This window comes from Mustela nivalis (assembly GCF_964662115.1).
Source record: "Mustela nivalis genome assembly, chromosome: 9".
NCBI classification, from domain to species: domain Eukaryota; kingdom Metazoa; phylum Chordata; class Mammalia; order Carnivora; family Mustelidae; genus Mustela; species Mustela nivalis.
Window position 1 is genome coordinate 61,044,542 of NC_139028.1, and position 14,414 is coordinate 61,058,955.

The 14,414-nt window shown below is 42.3% G+C and overlaps 1 long non-coding RNA gene across 1 annotated transcript; it reads left to right on the forward strand.

Annotated features, from left to right (window-relative positions):
• The first annotated feature begins 38 nt into the window (after positions 1–38).
• Positions 39–10,369, forward strand: LOC309873634. The gene is made up of 3 exons (XR_014316441.1): positions 39–387; positions 9,870–9,930; positions 10,050–10,369. It is a non-coding gene; the product is annotated as an uncharacterized lncRNA (long non-coding RNA).
• Positions 10,370–14,414: the final 4,045 nt, after the last annotated feature.

The following is a 14,414-nucleotide window of genomic DNA, read 5'->3' on the forward strand; positions in this document are numbered from 1 at the left end:
TACGTGTGGCGTCACACGTAGAGGCCAAAATGGCGTCGGTAGCTGGAGCAGAGAGTTTATCGCGACCTTTACTCTAGGCGAGGTTAGGGACCGTAGAAAAGAAGCTTTGTCCCTGAACCGCGGTTCAGGATTAGTATCGGATTCCTCAGAGTCATGGGAGCAATTACCAGCGGCCTCCAGCCCCCACCAGACGCAACTCAAGGAGAGAATCCACGCTACAGGAACCGACATAGCGGACGTCTCAATTGCCCAAACCCAATCTGGGGGTTGCGGAGTTGCCAGTGGATAAGGAGAACCCGAGCGTTCTCCACTTCGGGTTTCCCCGCGTGTGAAGTGGGAATGATACTGATATCTCGTGCTTTAGCTGTCAAAGGGAAGAAGGAGAAGGTATTTATTAGAGGCCTTACGGCGTGGTAGGTTCACCCTTCTAGCCTTTGTTCTAATTTAATCACAGAACAATTGTGCGAAGAAGGTATTGTTGCCCCTATTTTACGTATGTAGTTATTCGTGGCCATAAAATCGAAGCCAGTGCTTGGTATTGTAGAAGATTCAATCCCAAGTTTTGTGATTGTTCTTCCGCTTAAATTTTGTTTTTTGGGGAATGTAGGATCTGGTTAAAATGCCTAAGTCAAATGGAGTTCTTTTTTTTTTTTTAGATTTTTTATTTATTGACAGATCACAAGTAGGTAGAGAGGCAGGCAGAGAGAGAGAGAGGAGGAAGCAGGCTTCCCGCTGAGCAGAGAGCCCGATGCGAGACTCGATCCCAGGACCCTGAGATCATGACCTGAGCCGAAGGCAGAGGCTCAACCCACTGAGCCACCCAGGCGCCCCTCAAATGGGGTTCTTAATACACTTTCTTATAATAACAGTTTTCATGTAAATGGGGTTAATCGTACCCTATGGGGATGTTGGTGATACACAACATAGAAGAAAGTTATTTGTAAAATGTAGACCCCTGCAAACATGTGAGACTGGTGATAGTCTGAATGGAGCTATAGCTTAAAAAGAGAAAATAAATAGCATCTAAGTTTCTTATTTCTATTTACCCATTAGCTAAAAATAGTCTCTGAGGTCCCAGAAAATTGTTACTGTTGAAACCCAAACCTGCCCCTTCAGAAAGTCATGAATTGGGACATAATACCCAGGCCCTTCTCTCCCTCCTTGATCTTAAAATGCATTCTGTTCCATCTATTTCCCACCTGTTTTCAGGTCGGTTACTTAACTTTAGGAAAGATGGTAAAAGAAATTTCAGTTTTGAGGCACCTGGGTGGCTCAGTGGGTTAAACCTCTGCCTTCAGCCCCTGTAGTGATCTCAGGGTCCTGGTGATCTCAGTTTTCTGGGATCCAGCCCCACATCAGGCTCACTGCTCAGCAGGGAGCCTGCTTCCTCCTCTCTCTCTGCCTGCTGCTCTGCCTACTTATGATCTCTGTCAAATAAATAAATAAAATCTTTAAAAAAAGAAAAAAAAAGAAACTTCAGTTTTTAGTTTAACATACATTCTTTGAGCCTCACAGCATCTCAGGTAGGCATAATTTAGATCCTCCTTCCACCCCCACAAACACGTTTGAATGAGGAAAACACAGAAATTGAAGAACTCACCCAATTTCACAAAGCTAGGAATTGAAGTGGACTTTATAACCCCACATTTTCTGACTTCAAGTGTCTTCCTCTACATCAGATGTCAAGGAAACAGTAATGGAGTAGAAATGGAAAGACAAGCTGCTTATAAAACTGACTCTGACCATAATACGTAGCATATAAGTCAAGAATTATAGCTTACTCTTGTGCTTACCTGGTGCCAAGTATTATTATAAGCATCTCACATATAAATCATTTAGTCCTTAAAATTTTATGAGGTAGAAACTATTATTTCTAATTACAAATGAGAAAACCGAGGCACAGGAAGGTCATTAAATAACTTGCCTAGAGTCATGCATTTGTAAGTAAATAGTAAAGCCAGGAATTAAGCAGCTTGACTCCAGTGTCTGCTCTAGACCAGTGGTTCTCGAACTTGCCTGTTCAGTAGGAACTACCTGAGGATCCTGTCAAAAATTCCCATTTGACTTAGTTATGTCTAGGTAAGGCCTAAGATTCTATGTTTGTTTCTTCCTTTAAAAAAAAAAAAAAAAAGGGCGCCTGGGTGGCTCAGTGGGTTAAGCCGCTGCCTTCGGCTCAGGTCATGATCTCAGGGTCCTGGGATCGAGTCCCGCATCGGGCTCTCTGCTCAGCAGGGAGCCTGCTTCCCTCTCTCTCTCTCTCTGCCTGCCTCTCCATCTACTTGTGATTTCTCTCTGTCAAATAAATAAATAAAATCTAAAAAAAAAAAAAAAAAAAAGATTTTATTTATTTATTTGAGAGACAGAGACAGAGTGAGAGGAAGCATAAGAGGGGAGAAGATCAGAGGGAGAAGCAGACTCCCTGTAGCTGAGAGCCTGATATAGGACTCAATCCCAGGACTCTGGGATCATTACATTACCTGAGCCGAAGGCAGCTTCTTAACCAACTGAGCCACCCAAGCATCCTAAGATTATTTCTTTTTCCTTTTTTTAAAATATTTTATTTATTTATTTGACAGACAGAGATCACAAGTAGGCAGAGAGGCAGGTAGAGAGAGAGGAAGGGAAGCAGGCCCCCTCCGGAGCAGAGAGCCCGACTTGGGGCTCGATCCCAGACTCTGGGATCTTGACCTGAGCTGAAGGCAGAGGCTTTAACCTACTGAGCCATCCAGGCGCCCCATATTCTGTATTTCTAACAAAGTCCCAATTTATCATATATCCTTCCTTTCCTCCTAACTATATATGTTTGAATCTGCCTTCCCCATTCTGCCTCTGATTGCTCCATGTTCCCAAACATTCCCAATATTAACTTCTCTTCCTTAAGGTTCAGAGTCAAACTTTACCCTCAAGAAACGTATCCTGGGGTGCCTGGGTGGCTCAGTGGGCTAAAGCCTCTGCCTTCAGCTCAGGTCATGATTACCAGGTCCTGGGATCAAGTCCCACATAGGGCTCTCAGCTCAGAAGGGAGCCTGCTTCCTCCTCTCTCTCTGCCTACTTCTCTGCCTACTTGTGATCTCTGTCAAATAAATAAAATCTAAAAAAAAGAAAAAAGAAAAAAAACTTATCCTGTCCCTAACTTTCCGTCTAGGATAAGATAGGCATTTCTGCCTCTGCTTCTACATACCTTGTTACAGAATCCAGAACATTTAAGTTATGGTCATTTGTTCAGAAATCTTCCTGACAATGAGCTCTTTAAGGAGAGGTCTTTGCACTTCAGTGTCTTAACCAACCAGGTTAAGCAGGTTTCTTGAAACAGACTTTTTCAAGAAGCCTACCATCCACTACTCTAATTTTGTAGTGCTATATTGGAGAAGTTGGATTTCACAATTATCATGAAAATATCTGTTAAGTTCCCTGTAATATTATACAGGTAGGCAAGTCGAAATGGATAAGACTTTAGAGATTCATTTTCAGAATGAAAAAAAAAAGTCCAAAAACATCAAATGAGTTAACCAGAGTCATACAGGAACTTTATGGCAGGACTGGGACTGGAAACCAACCCTTTTGACTTAAAGTCTGCTTGTCTTTCCATTGTACCACACTGCCTTTAGATTCTTACCTTCGGAAAGATTTTTTACCACAGTGGTATAAGCCAAGGTGCATACTAAAAACGAGAAGAGCAAAAGCAAAAAATTAAATTAGTAATATTTAAAAATAACTTGGCAATAAACTATATTAGTAGCATATAAAAATAGTAGATCAAGATAAGTAGATTTGGGAGACAGAAAAGAAAAGGTAAGTAAGGGGAGATGGCAATTATATACCTGGCTTTCTTGGAAGATCAAAAATGCACTGAACAGGGGTGCCTGGGTGGCTCAGTGGGTTAAGCCGCTGCCTTCGGCTCAGGTCATGATCCCAGGGTCCTGGGATCGAGCCCCGCATCAGGCTCTCTGCTCAGCCGGGAGCCTGCTTCCTTCTCTCTCTCTCTGCCTGCCTCTCTGTCTGCTTGTGATCTCTCTCTGTCAAATAAATAAATAAAATCTTTAAAAAAAAAAAAAAAATGCACTGAACAATCTAGAACAGCTTCAGAAACAAGGTGAAAGATCTGGACCCTGCCTTGTCAACTGCCTTATCTCCTCTCCCTTACTGCCCACTAAACTCTGTAGTCTGTACTTCACAAATAGCTGGCCCCAGTGTTTCAGTGAGCTGATAATGAGGCCTCATCACACCACCTGTGTGGAGACCTTTTTCCCAACCCTTTTCCTCTAAAAGAACCTCTCTACACTCCTTCCCCAGTACATCCACCATACTGTCACTGCTGTCAGGGTGACCTTTCTGAAATTCAAAGCTCACCACGTCAGCCACCTGTGTAAAACTTTCCAGTGGTTTCCAGTGGCCAACAGAATAAAGTTCCAGCTTTTTTACAAAGAAAATTCCTTGTATATCTAACATTTTCCTAGAGCACTGCCATCACTTCTTTATCTTGCCTAAAATCTGATATTGTCCTAGAGTTAACTGCTGCTCTTAACGCCCTTTCAAATGGAATTCTGTCCCCATCTTTAGTATCTTGAACCAGAAGTAAAGGCTGGTATTCTCCTCACCTTGTAACCACATTTCTAGATGAGCTACTCCTGCACTGAGGCTTTTTCTATCAAGCCATGCAACCTCATTCCATCTACATTCCATCTCTCAAGGAATGATGGGATCTTATAAACTTTTTAACAGCCTGCTATCATTAGTTTATGTTGCCCCTGTTGTCCCCTCTGCCTTTGTCCTCACCAGAAAGATTTTTTAAAAAACAAAAAACCTTCCCCCAGCACTGCCTTTCAACCACCCATTTCTTTGATCATATCTGTACTTTGTTCTCCAGAACTCTTCCACCTCTGAAATCAGTAACCAAGGGGTTCTACCTTCTAAACAAGACCTTCTTTTATCCAGACTTTTTATACTCCTTTACCCTCACCAAACCTGTTCTTCAACTTTAGTGAAATCTGTAGTTTACAGTCTATGGGTTCCAAGTTTGTTCCCCTCCTCCAACTTTACTTTATTCCCTTTCTAAGCTGGGACCTAGGATCATGTGTTTCAAACTTGGTCTCATTGGCACTTTCAACTTCATTCAGCCATTTCTGTCCTTCCATATAAACCCTAAACAGCCCTCCTTCAATCAGTTCCTCCCTTACACATTCCTTCCCATGTTGATGTAGCTATTAGTTAATTATTGGGGCATAATAAGTAATCCCAAACCTTGATTTAAAACAAAAATAAGATTTTGGTTTTCAGTTGTTTTTTGTTTGTTTGTTTGTTTGTTTGTTTTCATTTCATATGGGTTTTGCAGTTACTATGGGAATTAAATTAGCGGACTGATTCTGGCTTGGAATCTCTAAGTGGTTACAGTCATGATGTCCGCTGGGGCAGCTGTCATCTGAAGACTGAGTGGGGCTAAAAGATCAGCTCCCCAGGTAGTTCCTTTAGGTGGTTGACACTTTAGCCAGGGAAGAGATCTGTATCTCAACTCTGTGACCTCCCTATAAGGCTGCTTGAGCATCCTAGCAACATGATAGCTGGCTCCCCCTAGAGCAAGTGAGGGGTTAGAGCAGTGTGGAAGCTACAACGTTGCAATGTACATGCCCATTTGCGTGTACATGCCCATTTGCGTGTGGACAAAATCTGGCTTTAGGAATTTGTACAAAGCAACAAATCTAGAACAACTTTATGTAAGTTAAGTAGCATTTATTGAAGTCCAATTATAAAAAGAGCACCATGTGTACATCACTTCATTTAAACCTCACAACAACATTCCCATGACAGTAATCATTGTCCATTTCATAGCTGAGGAAACCAGGACCTAGAGAGAAAAGTAATTTGTGCAATGTCAGGTATCACCAAAAGACTCTTTCCCAAGAACAAACAGATATTACAGAATCCTGGTTATCTGTGGTTTCATAACAAACCATTGCTGTAGCTTGAACAATTTATTTTGCTCCCAAATCTTCATTTTGGTAGGGCTTAGTGGAGACAGTTTATCTCTTTTCCTCTGGGGTCCACTGGGGAAGCTTGGCACCTAAGATCTAGAGTCATCTGAGGTCTCATTCATTCATATGACCAGCAATTGATGTTGCCTGGAATCTATGTTGGGATTATCAGCAGAGACATCCATATGTAGCATCTCCATGTGGCCTTCGCTTCCTTGCAACATGTGGCGAAATTCCAAGGGCAAGTGACTGCAGAGAGAGAAACAAAACTGGAAGTTTTTATGATCAAACAATGGAAGTCATGTTATCATTTGTGCCATACTCTTGGTTGGAACAGTCAGGCCCACCCAGGTTCAAAGTGAAGGGAAAAAGACTCCACTTCCTAATGAAAGAGCAGTAGAGTTCTGAAAGAACACACAGAACCAGAAATACTGCTGTGGCCATTTTTGAAAAACATCATCTGTTGTAATCAACCTTCTGTTCACAATATACCCTCATATGCAAAACATACTCATTCCTTCCCCCACCGCTCCCATCCCTAGCCCCCAAGTCTTTTCTCATTGTGAAGGAAAGAATGGGCTGTTAAGAGGCTAAGAGGTTGCAGTCACACTGTGAGATTCCATTTATATAAAGTTCAGAAGCAGCAAAAAAAAAAAAAAAAAAATTTGTGAAAGAAGCCCGAATAGTAAATAACTTTAGAGGAGCAACTACTTGGATGGAGCACATGGGAGCCATGATCTAGATCTCGATCTGGGTAGGGGTTATATGAATCAAGCTATACATGTAAGATTATATCCTTTATGTAGTTTATACTTAAATAAAAAGTAAAATCACTGTAATGATAGATAATGTCATTACACGACTGTCAAAACCTATAGAATGTACACTAAGAGTGAACACTTAGGTAACCAATGGACTTTGGGTGGTAATGACACTTCAGTGTAGGTTCATCAATTGTAACAAACATACTACTCTGGCATGGGATATTAATAGGGAGATTATATGTTGAGGGAGGCAGGTGGAAGGCCTGGGTAGGACTGGAGGTATGTGGGAACTTTTTATACTGTGAAACTATAAGTGCTCTAAAACTAAAGTTTATTACTTAAAAAAAAAATAAGTAAAAAGGATTTCTTTTAAAAAGCTCTATTTGTACCAGTTAGGAGTGTGTCTGTGTGTCAAATGAAAGAATGGATGGATGGATGGAGGGAGGGAGGAGGAAATGATTTAAGGGATAGTGAAAATTTTGGTCCACTTAAAAGTAAGTCCTAGAATAGTTCTGGCTACAGACATTACTGAATGTAGAGTATCCCCATCCCCCACCTTGTCCTGCTGTGTTGGCTTCATTTCAGGTTCCACATGTTGACTCCCGGCAATTCCAGGCTGCTGTCATCCTCCCTGCTTACAGCCTCAGCAGAAAAGCACATGCCATCGCTTCCAACAATCTTATCAAAAGTCTTCCTCTGTTGTTGTTGGCGCCATCTGGGTCATATGCCTATACCTAAACTGGCCAGGGGAATGTAATACTCTGATTTGTTAGGCCTTATCCACATGTTACTCTCTGGAAAGGAGGAAGCTGAGTGGCAAAGTCAGTTATTCCAAAGTACGTGGAGTAGGGTGGGGGTGGGCTTGGCTTCCCTTAGGAAAAATAGGGTACTACCCAGCAAAATCACAGATGCTTGTTAAAATAAGACAGGACACTGTGTGAGTCAAAAATGTTCATACCTTTGATACATGATTCCCATTTGTGAGAATAATCCAAAATGTGGATTATTATGATTATCCAAAATAATCCAAAAAGTTATGTTTACAGTGATTCCAGTTTCAATGCTATCAAAAAATTGACAACATAATTATCTTACAGTAGAAGAGTATTTGCATATCCCACATATCTACTCAGTATGTAGTCATTTAAAATGAAAATTACAAATAGTTAACATCAAGGAATATGCTTAAGGGGAAAAGCATGTACTTACATGTATATACATATATTAAAGGACACATGTAAATATGAGAAAAATGAAAGAAAACATGCCCAAACAATAACTTATTGTTATTGCACTATGGATGATTGTTTTTCCTTTATTTTTCAAGTTTCCTCTTAGGTATTTATGTCATTGTTATGATTTAATAATGGATTTTGTAAAACTCCTTAGCATCTCTTTTTTTTTTTTTTTTAGATTTTTATTTATTTATGACAGAGAGAGATAGCGAGAGAGGAAACACAAATACAGGGGAGCTGGAGAGGAAGAAGCAAGCTCCCCACTGAGCTGGGAGCCCAGTATGGGGCTCAGTCCTAAGATGCTGGGATCATGACCTGAGCTGAAGGCAGATGCCTAACCACTGAGCCACCCAGGTGCCCCACTCCTTAGCATCTCAGTAAGAATACTCCAGTCTCCTCTAAGTACTTTGGAGTAGAACCAAAATAAACTGCTACCTCGGTTTACTAAGGGTCCTGGTTAAGGTCACAGAACCTTAGAGTTAGCAGAAACCTCAGAGATATTCAGTGTAATGCCCCATTTTACAGAAGTATCTGAGACCCAGAGAGAAGTAATTTGCATAAAGTCACACAGGAACCAAGGGCAGGTCTTATGATTTTCAGGCTAACATTTTCTACGTTGATTGAACCAACCAATGAAGATTTGGATTCTTGAGAGACTGTTTTCCTGAAAACAATCCTCAAGTTCACGTTGCTATCCAGCCTTTCATTACTAATTCACATTAAAGGAGCTATTATCACTTTCATTGGGTAAGTATTGTTTTTAAAAGGTTATTAAAAACTAATATCATGCCCCTTTAAAAGTTCCTTACCTTACATCTTTGCACATCTTTTTTTTGTAAGCAACTCAGTCAAGAAATACTGAGTAAGCTCAGATCTGACTAACTTAAATGGACCAATGAACGGTCTACTTTTGGGTATCAACCTCCTTGTTCATTCATTGAGTGAATGTTTGGCCCCATGCCAGGCCTTGGAGATAAAAGATGAATAAGTTACCACCGTTATTCTGAAGCCCATGGTTGAGTGGGGAGGTTAGGCACATATAGATAGCTCTATATAACCTAGGAGAGAACACGATAACACAGAATGTTCATAAAGGTGTTTAAGAAGTGCTATAGGAGGGGCACCTGGGTGGCTCAGTGGGTTAGGGCCTCTGCCTTTGGCTCAGGTCGTGATCCAGGGTTCTGGGATGGAGCCCCGCATTGGGCTCTCTGCTCAGCAGTGAGCCTGCTTCTCTGCCTGCCTCTCTGCCTACCTGTGATCTCTGTCTGTCAAATAAATACATCTTAAAAAAAAAAAAGTGCTATAGGATCAGGAAGAAAAAGATTTTCATCACAGAAGTCTTCATAGCAGAGGTAGTATTTGGGTTGGGCCTCTTGAGTGAACAGGATTTTACCAGGCAGAGAAGTGGAGGAGGGGGTATCAAGGGTAACACAGTGGAGGCAATAATCAAAGGCTGGGAGTATAAAGGGACATGTAGAATGGCAACGTCAAAGAGTGAAATGAAGGATGCTGGACTCTTAGAGATCTTCAACTGGGAGTACTCATTGGACTAACTTAGGGAGCTCCATCAAATTTCAGAAGATTGTAATGTACACCTTTGGCTAAAAACCTTAGATGGCTGCCGAGATCTCATGAATACTCTCAAGGTTTTTTGAGTCTGTGATTACCACAGGAATGAGAGAGCACCAGACTGAAGAACACAAGTTATTGCCATTTAATCCACATTGGAACCCAAGTGGCAAAAATACTGTCTGTGCTCTGGATAGTGATTTGACACTGATTAATGACTTAATCATTAGAAAACCAAAGGGAATTGCTAATGAAAATAGAAATAAAGACATAATCTCACACATTGAGTTTTCCCTAGTACATATTTCTGAAAAAAAAAATTTTTTTTTCAGGTTCACCCAAATGCTAAAGCGCCTCAGGTGAGGAGTTGATGATAATCAGCAATTATCCAAGGTGAGATCCAAGATATTTCATAAAGATGGAAATAATAACCCTGTCGGAAATGGAAGTCAGCTATCTTGGGGGAGGGGGCTATAATTCCAAACATAATATCCAACTTGTCTTCACCTCAGAGAGTTTCCAGCTGTTAATGACGTTTTGCTGTGATTTGCCAGAGATGAAATCCATTTTCTTAAATTGCTCCAGCAAGCTGAGCAAAAGGCTCGGGAACCATATTCTCTTTCAAGAAGTGTTGAGCACTTGTGAAGCCTGCAGAGAAACTGTACAAGGTATCTGCTTTCTTGTCAGTTCCAATGAAGATCTTTTCCTCGCAACCCTAGGAGTGATCATTATTTTCTAGGTGAGCTCATGGAAGACCAGACCAGGTCTCTCTTGGATTGAAAGGGCATTTGCTGAGATGCTATGAGCTTTAAACTTATCACGTCAAGGCCAGCAGTTCAAATCCAAGCCTTGCTAAAAGCAAAGGTAATAAAGGAATGCATGCTTATGGAGGGCCTGGGGAATGTATTTGTTGAGGAATGATTGTGGGAAGGAAATGGTCCAAATAATGGGTGTATGAGTATGTTCACCCCCCCCCGCCCCCACCACAAACACACAACCTGTGCTGAAGGGTAAAAGGCAGTCTGTGGAGATAGCAGTTAATCTCACCAGACTGATTAGAGATTTTTTTTTTAAGATTTTATTTTATTTATTTGCCAGAGAGAGAAAGCACAAGAGAGCACATAAGCAGGGGGAGCAGCAGACAGAAGGAGAAGCAGACTCCCTGCTCAGTAGGGGGATGTGGGACTCAACATGGGACTCGATCCCAGGATGCTGGGATCATGACCTGAGCCGAAGGCAGACGCTTAACTCACTGAGCTGCCCAGGTGACCCTGATTACAGACTTTTAAGAACTGAAGTTGGGTTCTGAATGTCCAGCACTGTTGAGTAAATTACTGAATGACATGTGGAACCTGAGAAGACAGTGGTAGGGGCACATGGCAGTGTCTTCCCACAGTCACTCCAGACTGCCTAAGCTTCTCCACACAAACCTTGCACCTTCATGTCATGCCCTGGGGCTGATCTCCTCCCATCCTTCCCCTGGAATGCTTTTATGCCATCCCTCTTACACCCTCTGGCCTTTTGAAGCCTATTAAAATCTTCATTCTTTATAGTCCATTGCGAATATCTTTTGAAAATAATTCTCCATGCACAGATGGAAGCAGGGAATGTTCTTGGAAGTCCAACAGAAACGGGTTTGAATCCCAGTTCTACCTCTTTCAAGTTCTTGAGCAAGTTACCTCTGTTCTTTGTACCTCAGTTTCTTCCAGATGGGTTTTGGGAAAAGTTAATGTGATAGCATAAGTACCGTCTTAGCTCAGTGAGCAGCATGGGGTAGATAATCAGTGACTGTTAGCCTTCTCCCCTTGTTTAGCATCCTCTGTGAAACCCAGGTCCATGCTTAAAAAATACTGCCTCCCAGGACATCTGGGTGATTCAGTTGGTTGGGCGGCTGACTCTTGGGTTTGGCTCAGGTCATGATCTCAGGGTTGTGGGATCCAGCCCCAGCCCCATGTGGGGAGCGCTGGGCATGGAGTCTGCTTATCCTTCTCCCTTGCCCTCTGCCCCTCTCCACACACACTCTCTCTCACTCCCTCTTTCTCTCTCTAAAACAAATAAAATCTCTAAAAAAAAATGTTGCCTCCCTCTGCCTATAATTCCTCAACACTTCTTTCCCCTTCCCCACTGCCAATTATATCCTCAGATGTAATTGCTCTCTCCTCTGTTCCATAGTGTTTGGCTTATGCCTCTCTTCTAGCACTTATTATAGGCTGTCTTGAACTATGTAACTCGCCGTGTTTCCCTCCCACTCTGGCTGAAAACACCTTAAGAGCAGTATCTCCAACAACTAGTGTAGGGACTAGTTTAGGACAGACATTCCATAAATGGTTGTCTAATTGAAACAACATTTAACCCAGCTTTCCAGGAGGCAAAGTGAGTGCGTAACATGTCTTCTCACAAGTGCTGAATGGTCTAAGTAGCAAGGGGGAAATTCCCATGCAATTAAGTGGTTCAAAGTTGATTGCTGTCTGTCTTCCACTTCCAGATGTCTTTGTTTCTCCCACTTCCAACTCAGCCAGGCCAGAAGAGCATTCCCATAAGGGTAACCCAATATATCTTTTTGGCTGATTTGATTAGAGTGTGAAATACTTTCTTTGGAGAAAATACACAAGAGTAAGGTTTTTCTCTGTTTTTGCAAGGGACAGAAGATGAGGGGGAGAGAGGGAAATTGAAGCCAGAGGAAAATCTATTGCACCCCAGGAGATGAAGAACACATATAGTCAATACAACAGATACTGTCCTGGGTCAGAATTTCAGAGCCTGAGCCATAAATGACTCCAAAGTTTCACATTAATCTTAGGGAATTAAAAAAAGAAAAAACAAAACAACAACAACAAAATCTCTTCCCCAGAAACTATTCTGCACCATGATATTTTTACCAGTGAAGAACCAGAAGCAACATAAAATTCAATTCAACAAATACTGAACTATGAAATGCAGGGGCATTGAAGTTATGGAGATACTGGTGAAGTTAGGGCTTCTAAACTTCGTCTGTTCATCTTTCTGCTCAATTATTTTCATCTTCGCGGAAAGCACAGTATTTCAGTCAGCATTCAGCTAAGGAAGTAGAATCACTCTTTGTTGTGGGATAAGGGATTTATTATAGGCATTAGACTTAAACAATCATGGGAGGGGCTGGGGCAATGCACCTCTGAAAGGAGGGCGATTGCGGGGTCACCAACCAGTCAGTCCCAGAAGTCAAGTACATCCAGGTGACGGGGGCTGTGAAGGGGAAGCTGACAGAGAAGTCTACAAGAGAAGGCTGCAGGTCCACAGCCAGGGGTTTGGTGGTGGGCTTGGAGCTTCTATTGACCAACAAAGTCAGCAGTTAGATAGAGCTAGGTGTAGAGTGGAGGAGAGTGAGGAGCTGGAACCTTCTGGAATCTTCACATCTGTCCATGACTTTAGTGATCAATGGCTGCTGATTCACTTCTGCTTTCCGAATCTCAAACAACTATCTTTTTTAAAAAAAGATTTTATTTATTTGAGAGAGAGGGAGCAAGAGAGAGCGAGCGAGCATGAGCAGTGGGGAGAGGCAAAGGGAGAGGGAGAAGCAGACTCCCCACCAAGCAGGGAGCCTGACACAGGGCTCAATCCCAGGATCCTGAGATCATGACCTGAGCTAAAGGCAGCTGCTTAACCAACCAAGCCACCCAGGAACCCCTCAAACAACTATCTTTTTAAACCAGCATTAACTTAGAACCATGGGGTTTGCCACTTAACCAAGCCGGCGCACATAAATTTCCCCCAATGCCTTAAAGTCATTTCTGTCTTCTCCCAATTTCTACCTAATCCTGGGTCTGTGCCGCCCCCAGCCCCCACCAACCAGCCATATGACCTCAGGTAAATTACCATTTCCAGACCTTAATGGATTGGGAATCCTTCCTCTGTGCTACTGTAGCTCCCTCAGCTGTAGCATTTACTTCATTTTCTTGTCATTATCTATTTATGTGTCCATTTCCTGCACCAGACCACAAGCTTGAGCACAGGGATCAGATCCGATTTTGCACTATAGTTATAGTGCCTAAGAGAGCCTAACACAGGATAAAATGCTCAGTATATGCTGGCTGAGGATGAATCCTTGGAATGGAGAAGAGAAACTCACCAGACTATTACACTAATAACAGTGGAGCCCCAAACTAAGACATTAAGGCAGTGAGACCCACCTCTGTCCCTATCACATCCAGTACCCTGTAAAAACAGGCTCCAGACACCCTTATCTCATCCACAGCTTCTATCTTAAACCATCTCACTTCCCAACCTGTTTTAATTATCCCGATTCCTGGCTCTTGGGCTTGTCTTCTATTTAGCACCTCCTACACCTCTTGGACGTATTACTTTAAATGTTCAAGCCCCTGACTCTCTAACTTGTTTGAATTTTTCTTTTTCCCCTTTGAGTAAACTATTTTCCCTTTCTTGGCATATTTCCCACTGTCCTACCGGAAGTTTTCAGGTCAGAGACCATGAAAGTCCCTGCCCTTGGGGAGTTCTCAGGCTGGTGAAAAACAGACAAGGGAACCAGCAATTCCAGGACCGTGTGAAATGAGGTCTATTGAGGTACATTCAGGGTATGGTGGGAGCATAGAAGGAATGAAGAGCACCTAATCTTACAAGAAGAAAGTAAACATTGATCTGAGTCTTGAGAAATTGCTTAAGAGATTCCCAGGCAGAGAAAGGGAGAACGTGTGCTGCAGATAGAGCCCAACAATACAGAGCTGCGAAGATGGGAGAGACAAGGCCTGGGAAGCTGCGGGTGCATTGGTGTGGTGGCAAGAGCCTGCAAGAGCCTGCAAGCGCAGCTGGGAAGTGGAGGGAAATGAGCCAACATTGTAAAATTGGGGGATTTCACATAAAATTCTGGGATCTCCGGTTTCTGT